Source organism: Marmota monax, unplaced genomic scaffold, assembly GCF_021218885.2.
Source record: "Marmota monax isolate L192 unplaced genomic scaffold, Marmota_monax_Labrador192_F-V1.1 WCK01_AAM20220418_F8-fsc00010, whole genome shotgun sequence".
Lineage (NCBI taxonomy): Eukaryota > Metazoa > Chordata > Mammalia > Rodentia > Sciuridae > Marmota > Marmota monax.
This window is the reverse complement of record NW_026692321.1, coordinates 23979447-23993942: the sequence shown is the minus strand read 5'-3', so window position 1 is coordinate 23993942 and position 14496 is coordinate 23979447. Positions and strand designations below refer to the sequence as shown.

At 37.8% G+C, this 14496-nt stretch overlaps 1 protein-coding gene and 1 pseudogene across 3 annotated transcripts in view; both read right to left on the bottom strand.

The window, feature by feature from the left end:
* Positions 1-14496, bottom strand: part of Ttc27 (tetratricopeptide repeat domain 27) — a 168012-nt gene that overhangs the window by 71547 nt on the left and 81969 nt on the right. The gene's annotated exons all lie outside the window — the stretch shown is intronic.
* On the bottom strand, positions 12472-13483 carry LOC124090773 (chromobox protein homolog 1-like; annotated as a pseudogene).

Here is a 14496-nt window from a genome sequence, read left to right as displayed (position 1 = left end):
GCTTCCCCTCCCCATTAAAAAAAGTAAACCCAAAGCAGTACTGCATATTTATATAAGCCACAGAGACTTGTGCCACTATCAAAAACTTGAAAGAGACTAGGAAGTGATTGGGAGAGGTTTGAGAAGTTTGATCTACCCACCAAAACTGAGAATACACATGGGTCCTGGAAAACATCATAGATTATTATAAACTTAATGTAGAGGTGGCTCTAATTATAGCTACTACCTAAGACAACGACCTCTCTACTGGAGCTGCTGACACTTGGGAAGCGGGAACCAATACACCAAACATACTTTCTCTACCCATAACCAGACAACCCCAGATCCAGTGGGCTTTCCCCAGCACAGACAAAAGTACCCTTGCCCCATCTTGCCTCAGAATTACATGGACTTTATGCTATAATTAAGTTTGCAAGGGCTTTGATGATCTCACTATCCCATTAGACAGACCTCATTGATGGATGACTTTGAGGACACCATGCTAATAAAATTCAAGAAACCAAAATAATAAATTGTGTCAATATCAGCCAAAAACCAAATGGAAGAGATCATATGCTTGACACCATGATTGTTACTAGGAAAATGTTCAATTTACAAAAATTCATTTGATACAGTACCACTAAGGAACTCATCTATAAAGTAAAGCAAGGTTTAAAAAAAAAATCTTATTTGCTCTAAGGATAGCTCCATATAGAAATGTTTTGAGAAACATTTTAACTATGTAACAAAATCTGCAAAACACTCTGTCTGATAGTAGTTTGCACTTTGCAAACAAGCAAACTTTGGAGTTAAAGAGCTAAACCTTGCACAGGAATACCTGCTGGATTATGCCAAGTCAATGTACTTAACCTGGAAACTAGGTTTTCTAAAATCCCTTTTTCCTCTGATTTCCCAGAGGGGAACTTGGGGATGTGAAAGGCAGAAGTGAAGCAATAGCTTTACATGGCAAAGTTTTCATGGTAAGTAAGATGTCAAACAAGACACCAAGGAGTCCTGCAGACCCCAGCTTGCCCTTGTTTTATGTGTCTACCTTGCCTTTCCATTTGCTGGCTCTGCTGATCAAGAGCAACTCCAGGTCCCCATTAGACTTTTGATGTAGGATCAGGAGGCTGGTTCATACAAAGACACACAAGCTTCTCCTTCACGGGCCCATTTCAATAGCTGGAAGTGCTTGGCTTCTCACATTTCCCTGTAAATTCTCATTTGTCCACTTGCCCCAACACTTTAGGTGAACTGGTAAATCATCTTTCCCTGATCCTCTGACTCCTTCTTACACACCTTCATTCTTCCCGGTTCTTCTCATATTTGTGTAATATCTAAAGTCTTCGGTAAACTCCATTTCCCAAAAATATTCAAAGTGACTATACTTCCTTAAATAAAGCAAGCCTGAGATACAATCTTTATTTTTCAATTTTACCTTTTAAACTCCATGTGTCATTTCATTTGATTTACAGGTTAGTTTTTATCCAGATCATTGTTAATGCATTATGTCAATCTCTATAATAATTCCAAGAAATAGATATATTAATATGCCATTTTTGATATAAGGAAAGAAGTGCTTAGATTTCCTGGTCAATTGGTCAGCCCCAAACCAAAAGGCATTAAGTGGAAAAGCAAGAACTTGATTCCAGGCTAAATACTATTTAGCAAAAATGATGTAGGAACATGCTCTAGGGGCTGGGATTGCAGCTCAGAGATAGAGCACTCGCCTAGCACACACGGGGCCCTGGGTTCGATCCTCAGCACCACATAAAAATAAATAAATAAAACAAAGGTATTGTGTCTGACTACAACTAAAAAAAAAAAATAAATATTAAAAAAAAAAACATGCTCTACCAGAAAAGGCAAGAGAAAACTGGCAAAAAAGTGTCCAAACCTATTTTTCCAGAACTCTGAAAATTTACCAAAGATACACAATAATACAGGAAGCAGTTATTCAAAAGAAATGACCAACTCTTGATAAGAATAGCAAACTTTGTTGCATTTCAACTTGTTCCATTCTATACCTTCTTCTCGAGCTCTGTAGTTGGCTTGAAAACCGATATCCTAAAATCATGGTGAAAAACTAGAATGGACTGGGAGCTCCTTTAAAGCCTTATTTCCAGAAAATTGTCATTACATGCCCATTATATGTCAATCTGGTGATTCCCTGGAAGAGCCACTCACAAGGTATCTTTGACCTAACTCTGAGCTTGCCCAGTAAAAAGCCTTTGACAAAAAATTAGAAACCACTGAGCAATTTCACAGCTGTCTGAGGTGGTAAGTAAAAGGGACAATGGAATTGAAACGTACATTTAAAAGTGTCCATTTAACCAATTATAAATCTTACATTATCAGTATTAATGATAAAAGGACTAAATACTCCAAAGGCAGGGACTGGCAGAAAGGAAAAACAAAAAACAACAAGAACAAAAAAAATCACAATCCAACTAAATGCTATCTGTAAGAGATATACTTTAGATTCAAACACATAAAAAGGTTGAAAGAAAAAAAAAGAAAGAAAAGAAAAAATGTGGGGAAAGAAGATAACATCACATAAAAAGTAACCAAAAGAGTAGTAGCTATACTAATATCAGTCTAAATATGCCTTAAGACAAAAATTGTTAATAGAAAATATATTTTTATAAAGTTCACTCTATCAAGAAGACATAGTTATATGTGTACCTGACAAGAGAGCCCCAAATAAGAAGAAAACTGACAAAACTGAAGGAAAAAAATGGACAATTTAGTAATATTTGGAGACTTCACACCTAACTTTCAATAATGGATAGAACAACAGAAGATGGAACTAAAAGACTTGAATTATCTAAAAGACCTAACAGACAGTTAAAGAACGTTCCACTGAACAGCAGTATATGCACTCTTTTCAAGTGCATATACTTGAAGTGCGTATTCCCCAGGATATACTGTATGTCAGGTCACAACAAAAGTCTCAATAAATTTGTAAGGATTGAAGTCATACACTGTATGTCTTGCAGCCACAATGGGATTAAATTAAAAGCCAACAGCAATAAGAAATTTGAAGAATCATGAATATGTAAAAATTAAACAGCACACTCCTAAGTAAATAATGAGTCAAAGAAGAAAAAAAAACAAAACTAAAAACACATTGAGATAAATAAAAACAGGAACATAATATGCCAAACATATGAGATACAGCAAAAGTCAGGCTTAGAGAAAAATTTATAGCTATACAAGCCTATGTATAAAAAGAACGATCTCTAATCAGTAATCTAAGTTTCCACCATAAGTAACTGAAGAAAGAAGAGCAAACTAAACTCTCAAAAGCAGAAAGAAGGAACTAACACAGAAAGAAGGAACTCCAGCATAAATAAGAGAAAGGATAGAAAAATAACAGAGAAAATCATAAACCAAAAAGTGGTCCTGAAGACTCAAATTACTAAAATCAGAAATGAAAGGAGAGATACTGTCGCCAAACTTACAGAAATAAAAAGAATTGTAAGGGATACCACACTCCACAGGTACCTTACACTCAAAATAGGATCTGAGGCTCAGAACATCAAAACATATTCTCAAAGCATCTGTTTAACAAAAAACACTTTCTATAAATATTGATTCTACTTCTAACTCCACTGCATTATAGACTAAAGATTCACCAGAGTTCAAGACCTAGTGTTTTTCAGTCTTTGCAAAGAAGACTAAATAATAATGGAAAGACTAAATAATAAATGGAAGATTAAATAATAATCAGGAAAATCTCTGGAAATTCTAAGGTGTCAAAAATTCAGCCTGGAGTTACTTCCTCTGTGAACTCCCACCTACTGCAACTCTTGTAAGAATGAGGCACACAATGGGGGTATGTAACTTGTCCTTACCAAACATTATCAGTTCTGGCAATTTTATGCACCGGAAGAACGGTCTGGAGGGGCAGCTTCCTAGAAAAGGCAGGGACATACTACAGCTGTGACCCTGCTTGCTGTGAAGTAACCTCTTTCCTCAAATTCCTATCCCACATTTTTGTGTTAAATAAGTTAATTCTTCCTTGTTGAGATCTTATAACTCTTCTTTCTGCTAAAAAAAAAAAAAAAAGATCTTTCCCAAGGGTGGTGCTTAAAGGCAATATATTTCCTTTCTTCACAATGCATTCTTCAGTCGCTTTCATTCTCTTTAAAATGTCCTTGTTTTTCTCCTTTCTCCTCCTCTTATACACCAAATTTACATAATTTATTACCGAATAAAGAACTACAAAATCCGTGCCCAGTGAATACAAATAACACACAAGGCCACTGTGCATAGGCTGTGTAACATCACTTGCAACATTAAAATGAGTGGCCAGAAATCTTCACAGAATGTAAAAGCTTTGGTGTTCACTAGCTATGGGAAGCTACTTCCCCATGGGAAAACAGTCATGTACATTTTATAAGACACTAGAAAATTTTCATCTAAATGTCTATTAAATAGGTTAAAATACATTCCCACAAATGCAAAGGATATTTAAGTGGGACAACAAGCTGTAATGAACCTGCAGTGCTTGCAAGAATTTTGTCAGATGCAAACCCCAAAGGTCATTCCCTTACCCTTTGTATATATACAAAACTAGGCTGTCCCAATAATCTATTTTATTTTTCAATTCTACACAACTAATTATCATTCTTAATATAATCTGTGGCAACGAACACACATGTAAAGCTGTCAGTTTGCTACTCCAGATTTAGAGCATTGAACTCCCACCCAATGTGGACTTGAGTTGCTTTTTTTTTCTCATGCTCAGCATCTGTTCCCTGATCTTTTTTTTTTTTTTTTTGGTACCAGGAATGAATGCAGGGATATGCTAAGCCATATCCCAGCCCTTTTTATTTTGAGACTGGGTCTCGCTAAGTTGCTTAGAGCCTCACTAAATTGCTGAGGCCAGCCTTGAATATGTGCTCCTCCTGCCTCAGCCTCTGAGTAGCTGGGATTACAGGCATGCACAAGCACGCCCAGCTCTTCCCTGATCTTATAACAGGATTCCTCTTCCCCGAAGAGATCCAGTCCACGTGGGTTCAGGTAAAGTCTATCAGAAGGAAAGCACATCACTCAGATCTCTTAGCCTTTTATAAACCATTTGTTAGAGATATGAAATTGAGTATAGTTTCCCAGTGGAATTACTAAACTTGGGCTTCCTGTGGCCATCATGTCTGAACAACAAAGTCAGGATGACATCACTTGAGTCCCTGGATACAGCTCTCAAGCCATGTCTACTAGAATTTCAGTTGAATGAAACAATGAATACCCCTCTTTTCAAAGCTAGAGGGTGCTGATTCTTCAAAAAAACAAATGAGCTCTAACACATTCCTAGAAAATTGTGTTGTATGATCCATACAACAGACATCCAACTACAAGAGGAAGAGCCATGAGAAAGTAGGTGCTTTTAGTCAGAAAAACAGATCAAATGACAGTTATTTACTAAATGTATGACCGTGAACAAGTTGAAACTAGTGTTTTGAGGGGTTGATCTTCATGTGTACTTTACCTACCTCAGGTTGAAAGAATTCGATATGAAGTGTACCTAGCCTTTGGGAGGCACATGGTAAACCCTGAATGAATGCTTATCTTCTTCCTGGAAAAAGGAATGTTTATCCTTCCTTCCACTGGAAAAAACTGGAAAGTAAAAAAGCTTGAGATTTCACTACTAGGAAGAAGGAAAGGACTTAAAATATTCTTGAGGAACACTAAAATTTTCTGCAAACAATCACACCAGTCAACAGCTTATTCAAAGATAGAAGAATTGCTGTGTCAACTGTTAAGTAGGTAATTATTTAACTGATCCAAAAGGAACCAATACAGTGAGGTCAGAGAGAAAAATAACTACCAATATTAGATAAATAGAGCTAAATTTTCACATTGAAGCCTAATATCAACCAAATATCAGGTTTTCATGAGTGTGGAGAATCACAAGATGAGTCCTAGGAAACTCAGAAAGGAGTCTGTACAAGATACCAATTGGCTGGGTGCAGTGGTGCATGCCTGTAATCCTAGCCACTCAAGAGGCTAAGACAAAAGGATTGCAAGTTCAAGGCCAGACTCAGCAACTTTGTGAGACCCTGCCTCAAAATTTGAGGGGAAAAAAAAAAAAAAAAAACATAAAAAGGACTAGAATTATAGTTCAGTAGTAGTAATAGTACCCCTGGGTTCAATCCTTGACACCACAAATATCAACAAATATGAACAAACAAAAAAGAGATAAAACCAAGTAGACTATTGCTTTAGAGAAGGATAGCTGAGAGAGAAAGAGAGAGAGATAAGGGCCCAAAAGAATATGGAATCTGTGCATTCTTCTATCTTAACCCTTGTCATATCATACTCAAATATTCTATTCACATATATCAGTACTATCAGACCATAATCAGGTTGCATGTAAACTCTATTATTCATCTTTGAAATATTACTGCCTCAGCACACAGACTATGTAAGTGTTGGGGTAATTCAACTGATACTTACACTAAAACCACAAAGAGCTTACAGTGTTTTCCAAGGGCCTTCAGATTTTAAAGAAAAATAAAAAAGGTTCTTCCCATTTGGGGACAGAGATCAACTCCTTTATGGGACATAATCTGGCTAAAATCAATGTTTGAGTATCACTATATGACTGGGGAACAAAATTAATAAAATTATATTGTTCTATTGTGAACATGTATGAATATGTAACAAATCCCGCTATCATGTATTAGTATAATGCATAAATAAATAAATAATTTATACTAGTGAACAGAGTCATCTAGTAGAATCTGAATGTCACAAGCTATCCTAACCAAGTGACTATACCTAGGAAACAACTTTTCTTAGTACTAAAACCACTGAAAAACAAAATAGATGGCGTAAAAGGAGATCCTAAGTATCCAAGGAGTTTCTCACCCTGATGGTACACCTTTTTCCCCCCACATTTTTTTAATATTTATTTTTTACTTGTAGTTAGACACATTATCTTTATTTTATTTATTAATTTTTACGTGGTGCTGAGGCTCGAACCCAGGGCCTCGCACATGCTAGGCAAGTGCTCTACCGCTGAGCCACAACCCTTTCCCCACATTTTTAAAGTGGTGCATTATGGTTGTACATGATGACGGGAATGATGAGGCACCTTTTGATCAATTGGTTCAGAGGTAACTGAGAACCTGAGATATATACAAGTAAAGGGGTTAACATACTGAAAAACATTCCATATTTGTGACAGTCTGTTTTTCTGTAAGCTGTTATATGAGAAATTTGAGATTCGAAGGAGGGAAACACTACCCTAAGAACTATTAAGATTTCAGAGCTGATGATGTGACTCAATGGTAGCACCTGCCCGGCATGTATAAGGTCCTGAATTTGATCCCTAGCATCACACATACCACACACACAAAAAAAAAAAAAAGAAAAGAAAAGAAAGAAAGGAAAGAGAAAAATAAGGATTCCAGAAAGCACTCTGCCAGGGAAGAGGCCCTGGGTTTGGGGTAAAGAGTACAGGTGAAAGTTAAGTTCAGTGAGTCAGAAGTAATTATCAAAATGCCCTTCATGGCTGTGATTTTTGCCTTGATTTTTGTAAATTAATAAGATGAATTAAAATTCTAATGTGTGATAAGCAATGGTCCTCATCTGACCTTGTGTCTGGGAAGTACACAGGGAAGGGGAACTGGCAGACTAACAACCAAAGGAAGCTCTCCTGGCAAAAAATGCAAGAGAAAAAATGAGCTCCAGACTCAGAGATAGAACCAACTATAAAAAGTGTCTCTGAGGACTTAGATATGATAAACTTTGGCATACTAACTAGAGATTTGCTCCAAGCAGATGGAAAAAAGGCAGGCTAACAATTTAAGAACACACTATTAGTCGGATTTGGTCTCCTTGGCAATGGCTTTAGGAGTAAAAAAGAAGTGTATATGTGTGTGTGTGTGTGCGCACATGTGCCTGTGTATACCTAGAACTCACAACCATGGGTGTAGTAGTCAAATTCCCTTTTCCCTGAAGCAGAGAGAAATGTGGATTCTGATTTTCACTATAGAGTCTGGTTCTCAAAGACAGGGAGACGGACTCCTGGGAAGGTGCTCTACCATTCTTGACACAGAGTAAGGATGAACAGGGCAGAGCCAAGCAGCATCAAAGCACCTTCTCCTCTTGTAGAGGACCCGCCTCTTAACAGAAGGGCAGTTTCCTCCTAGTCTAAATCCTTGTTCTGTGAGTAGCAACTGGGACATGAAAAGTGCGAAGCACTTCCCCTCACCCCAGCTAGACACTCCTCTAGACAAGGTCTGTGGTGCTACCTAGTCCTATCCATTCTCTCACAGAGCCAACCATTCACTAATCGCTTTTTATATTATATGTGTGGCGACATATAATACTCTCTGGCTTGACTTTTCAGAGTATTTGCCAACACAAATATTCCAGGTCCAAGATAAAACAGAGTAATTTAAAACAGGCCCTAGTTATCCAATTAGCTGATCATCTCCTATTTGCTTTACCAAGCTGTGAGTATTTTCAATTATTTTGCCTATTTTTCTCATTCAAGTGAGCACAACAAGTTTTAACCTACAAATCTAATATCAAATTTTTAAGGGATTAACAGTAACCATGATGGTAGGCAAGTGTGGGGAAGAGTACAGGCTTTAGAGGAAAGGAAGTCTGAAATCAGACTCCAAAATCTGCCACTTATTAAGAATAATTCATACTTTGTAGGTGGTTATGAATAGTATATGATAGTTACAAAATAATTACATAAAGAATGTAGTATAAGAAAGGCACTCAAAAATTACATTACATGACAAAATGGTCAGTGTCTTTAGCATTTACTGAGTAAGAATCAAAGAATCTTGAAGGTTCCTGTTTCTATTGCTAAAGTTAAAAAGTTCAAATAAAAGGGGGAAATCTCATAATCTGTCTTCAGAGAGAGAACAGTGTGGCAGCAGTTGGAAAGGTATCTTTTGCCACATGTAAAATCATCCATAAGGAATGAAGGATGTGGAGATTTGCTTTAATGCAGTAATCATTCAGCAAACCCATACCAGTCATTCATTCAGCAAATATTTTCAAATATTTGCTCTGTGCAAGGCCTGTGCTAGATTCTGGGGAGATAGCTGTAAATAATACAGACACAGGTCTGGTTCTTAGAAGCTTACATGAATAAGTCAGAGAAGCTAGTAAATGGGATATATATCAAGAGTAGTCTTGGATGCTATAGGAAGCCATAGGAGGGAGAGCAACCCCAAATCTGGGAAGTATCAGGAAGGTTCTCTGTAGACAGCAATAATCACGGAGAAACCTGAAGAATAAATACGAGTTAGCTGAAAGACTAGCACTCTAGACAGACAAAAGGAGCATGTAAAAGCCCCTGACTGAGGCAGTGCTGCAAAGACAGGAAATTACAAATAGTTAATCTCGCTGGAACTTCAGGAACAACTTGGATGAGAGAGTATGAAGGAGGATGAGGCAGGCAAAGAGTAGGGGGAAACAGTTGGCAACGGATCCAGGAGCAAGATCATGAAAAGTCCGTAAACTATTTGCTCTCAAGGGCTCTAATTTAACTCTGGAGAAAAAAGGAAGTTGCTGAGGGGGTGGGAATGACATGGTCAGATTTGTCTTTAGGAAGATCACTTTGGCTATAGCATGGGAAATCTTTTAAATCATTAAAAGAAACTCTATCTTAGAAAACAAACCCCCAAAACAAAAAATTAAAAGCAACTGCTTTAAAAAAAAAAAAAAAAACTGTTTTAGAAGTAAAACATTTACTTGCACCTTAAATGAAAACTTTTTTTTAAAGAGTCCACAATTACAATGATTTGCAAATGTAGCACAATAAAATATTTGGCTATGGAATCTCACATAAGCCTTACTTTCCAGAAACATATCACCCCCCCCCCAACTTTCCACCCTCACTGCCATCCCCCAGGCAGCTTATGCCAGTGCAGTCTTTGCTGCTCACTTGGAGAGCCAATTTGCTCAACAAAATAAGAATCTGCCATCAGCTACAGGAGCCGGATAACCCAAAAGAGTAAATGGTAACAAATGAGAACCAGTTTTGATCCCAAGGTCAAGCAAAATAAATCTCAAATGTTTTGCCAGTGACCATTAAACAGCGAGAATAACTGCAGGTAATTTCTAAATTAGAAAGCCTGAGCCCCTACGGCAGCACAGTGTGAGTGTCCAGAGTACCAGAATAAAATCATTAGAATTAGACAATTCTCTGAATTTGCCTTTTAAAAAATAAATTATGCCATTAAGCATTAAATGCAAGGATTAAAAGTTCACAAACTTCTAGTTAAATCAAAATGTGGTGAAAACTACTGGCACATGACCAAATACTAAAAGAATCTCAACTGTTTAAGAAATAAAACATTTGTTTCCAACTTGAAGCAAACCTTTTTAGGGTATATGGCTAAACTGACCTACAAATGTAACATTCAAAAAACAGGTAAGGAAGATTTTTTATGAAACAAATAAAATAGTAAAATCAACTTTTAAAATCAAGATTTTGGGGGATTGCTTGGCTAGAACTCACAAAAAGACTTAAGACAAAATATACATTTAGGGCTGGGGATGTGGCTCAAGCAGTAGCGCGCTCGCCTGGCATGCGTGTGGCCCGGGTTCGATCCTCAGTGCCACATACAAACAAAGATGGTGTGTCCGCCGAAAACTAAAAAATGAAAATATTAAAATTCTCTCTCTCTCTTTAAAAAAAATATATACATTCTAAAAATTAAAATATGCACATTTCTAAGAGAATTTAGAAACATATGCAGTTATCCTAACCATAGGACAATTCTTACAAGGTCATGTGCCAATTTTAGAAAATAATATCACAACTGCTTAGGGGACAGTCAAGCCCCTTCTCTAAGGGGAACAGATGCATTACATTCTTTTTCTGCAACTAGGGAATCTAGCTTTACATATTTCCTAAAATGATTAAGCTAACTTAATATTTCAAAACATGCTTTAGGTATTCACAATTCATCAATCTGCTTAATTATTTCAAAAATTACTTTTCAAAAACTACCATATTCTCCTATACAGTCATTTATTTATTACTTGACCAGTGTGAGAGACCAACAAATAAAGAACGAAGCAATGGGAGCCACATCAGACTGGAAGTCACCTATTCATTCACCTATGCATTCCTTCATTAAACACTGGAGTATTACTTTAGTGACAGGCAATAGACACTAAAAAAAATAAAATAAAATAAGGCCCTGAAGAAACATAACAGGATGTTTTATCAAATTTGAGATGCCATCAATCATAAGGCAAACTCTTAACAAAGAAAGAAAAAATGCTTTTAATTATGATCTAATGTTTGAATGAATCACACCAATTTCTCATTGCTTTGATTTTTTTCCAATCTACTCAGGAAAGTTTGGCAATTCTTCCTCTTTTTTTTTTTTTTTTATAAATCTATAGTTTTATTAAGACAAAAACTAACAGTGTGTATGAAGTTTACATTTAAAGAAAAATCTCACAGAAACCTAATACATGCCTAAAAAGATTTTATAATGTAGCTCTAGATGCAGGTCTAGATGATATCAAGAACTTTGATTTCATGATTCAAGACGGCATTTTAGGTATCAGTTAATTCATAATATTTTTTTTCTTCATAAAAAAATTTAAAAATGTGTTTAAAGTGAACCACTGCCCCAATATGAAAGCTAATCTCCTGAGACCAGGGCTTTTGAAACCACTCAACCTTTGAATTGACTAATGAAACTTGTGCTGTCAGTGACTGAACTCTGCCACTTATGGTTTCAGAGTTCAAAGTTTAAAAAGCAGAGGCTCCAACAGTTACCAAGCGGAGTGTGGGCCCTCCTCTTTCCCTACTCTTCCATTTCCTGTACCCCTTTGGCCCCTCCCCTAGTACTTTAGCCAGTGGCTTAGATGGACAAGCTGATTTTATTTATAAGTTCATAATTGGAAAAGAAAGGGTCTTTTTGTCTGATTGCAAGAATTAGCACCTCTAAGACAGAATAATCTGCCTGGGTATACTCTCCAATAAAAGACCTTCCCACCTCAGTCAGTTTCTATCTCCAGAATGGCAGCTTTGGTAACTTAGGAACTGGCTTAGTCCTTTGTGGGGAACAACATTAACTCAGGCAGGGAACACCTTGGCTTATAGGTTTCAGGCTTTCACAGCTTTTAAACAGTCTCTCACAGTCCTCATTTATGGTGCCAATGACTTTTTTTTTTTTTTTTGAATAAGGTAAAATATTCTGGACATAGAACCAAATCATTAGTTACTCGTTCTTTCCATTGTTTCACAGAGTCAGGCCCCAAATTTTAAAGAAAATGATCTATGCATCTCCCTTCTTCCCTGCCCAATCCCTCCCACCCCAAATAATACACCAGTAACTACACACATGCTACGCTGTAAAAATGCAGAATTAACACTATTGGGAAGAAAGGCTGTGGGTTGTGGAGATGCTCTTTGAAGATCAACAGTATTTTTTGCCTTCCCACATACCCAATTCTGCAAATTTTGTCCTTCATAGAAGGCCCTTTGCTTTTCTCAATAAAGTGCAGAATGGGTTGCCTTGAAACACTTACCCCTTTCCCCTCCACTGGGATGGGTGTGCAAACTATACAGCTTGGAACGGCTTTAAAGCACTTGGGCTGCTGCAGGGCACAGAAACTAGACTGTTTCTTCAAAGGACATCTTCTCAAGCCACCTTTATGGTGTCAAGACAAGTAGAACTCCTTCCCTCCCCACTTAAACCCACAGTCACAGGCGACAGGGGCTGGTACTCAGAAGAGTTAATTCTTGTCATCTTTTTTATCATCATCCTCCGAGGGGTAGGAATGCCACGTCAGCCTTTCCTCATAGAAGGATATGACAACCTGTGGGCACTTGACATTGGCTTCCTTGGCAGGGACCAGGTCAGCTTCATCAGAGTTTTTCCATTTCATCAGGAACATGAGCTCTCCACTGGAGTCTGTAGCTCCAATAATCCGCTCCGGCTCCAAACCCCGGGCAAAGCCCCGTGGCTTTTCAGACTTCTTTTTTCTTCTTTGGTTTGCTCTCTTCTCCCTTATCTTCAGAATCCGAATCAGCTTTACGCTTGCCGCCCTCTGATTTATCTGTCTCATGTGCTGTTTTCTGTGACTGAAGAAACTCAGCAATGAGGTCGGGACAATCCAGGTTCTCTTCTGGCTCCCATGTATTGTCCTCATCGGAGAAACCTTTCCACTTTAGGAGGTACTCCACTTTGCCCTTTACAACCCGACGATCGAGAACTTTTTCCACCACATATTCCTCTTCTTCTTCTTCTAATACCTCCTCTACTTTCTTCTTATTTTGTTTTTTCCCCATAGCGCCTGCCAGCTTTCTGGTGTAAAGGGTGACGCTGCTCAGAGCAGCGCCCAAGAGTCCAGGAGGAATCAGTGTCGCGCTACTGGCACGTCGAGTAGGGCCAGCCGGGGGAGTGGCGCCCAGTAAAGCAACAAGCGGGGTGGCCACAGTCGAGCCCCTAGCTGTAGCAGTGTACAGCAGGCCCCAGCCAACAGCCCTCCCCTCAGCCGAACAAAAGAGCCTCGCACTCTTCGCTGCCCGCCTCCCGCAACCCTTCCTCCCTTTAATACATTACTTGACATTTTAAATGGCAGCCTTTTATTTTTTCAACACCTCTCTGTATAAAACAAAACATCATCTCCTTTTGGGTTTCTTCCTTTCTTGGCTCCCACAAAGCATTTGATTGTTGATGGAGTCATGACTTCTCCAATGGTATTTATTTCACTAATTCCAAATTTACATCTCTCTACTTAGGTTCTGTCCTTTTCTCTGTAATCTATAACTTTTTATTTCAAAGCCAAATCATAATTAAATCTTTTTGAAGTTATTTTAAAAGGCAATTAAAGTCAACATACAGAGTGCTGACACTGTGTCCATAGATCAACTGAAATGATGGTACTGAATATAGCCGTAACTATGCCTACACATGCAGAGGTATTGATAACTTGATGAGATACAAAAAATATGAAAAAAATATATATCTTAGAATCAGAGAAGTATAACAACAAACAATCCCAGAGCACATATAAAGTAAGCCCCATTCCATGTGCTCTTCATATACTGTGTCACAGAAACCTAGAAGGTAAGCAGGTTGCGTGTTTCCAGATGAATATGGTAACATCACAGAGCTCGTACATGGCCAGGCTGGTATCTGAATCCAGGCAGCCTAGCACCAGAGGCTGTGCTCTTAACCACTCTGCTACACTTTCTTTCGAGTAAATAACAGTAACTAGCGCTGTGATCAGAGGAAAAATCCTCGGAGGAAAAATCCTAAGGAAAATGACTCTTCTCACTTAGAAAAGGATGGATCTGGCATGGATGATTGTGGAGTCCTTCCCCAGAACCATAATGTTAATAATTTTACAACCTTCTACAGGAAAACCTTAGCCCTATGCTGGAGAAACCTTAAGCCAAAACAGTTCAAAGACCTTCACTGCCATTAACTAATGAAAGAATTATAAGCCTAAAATAGACATACTTTGGAAGGTATTTAAGAACAATATGTACTCAAACTAATTTTTACCTTT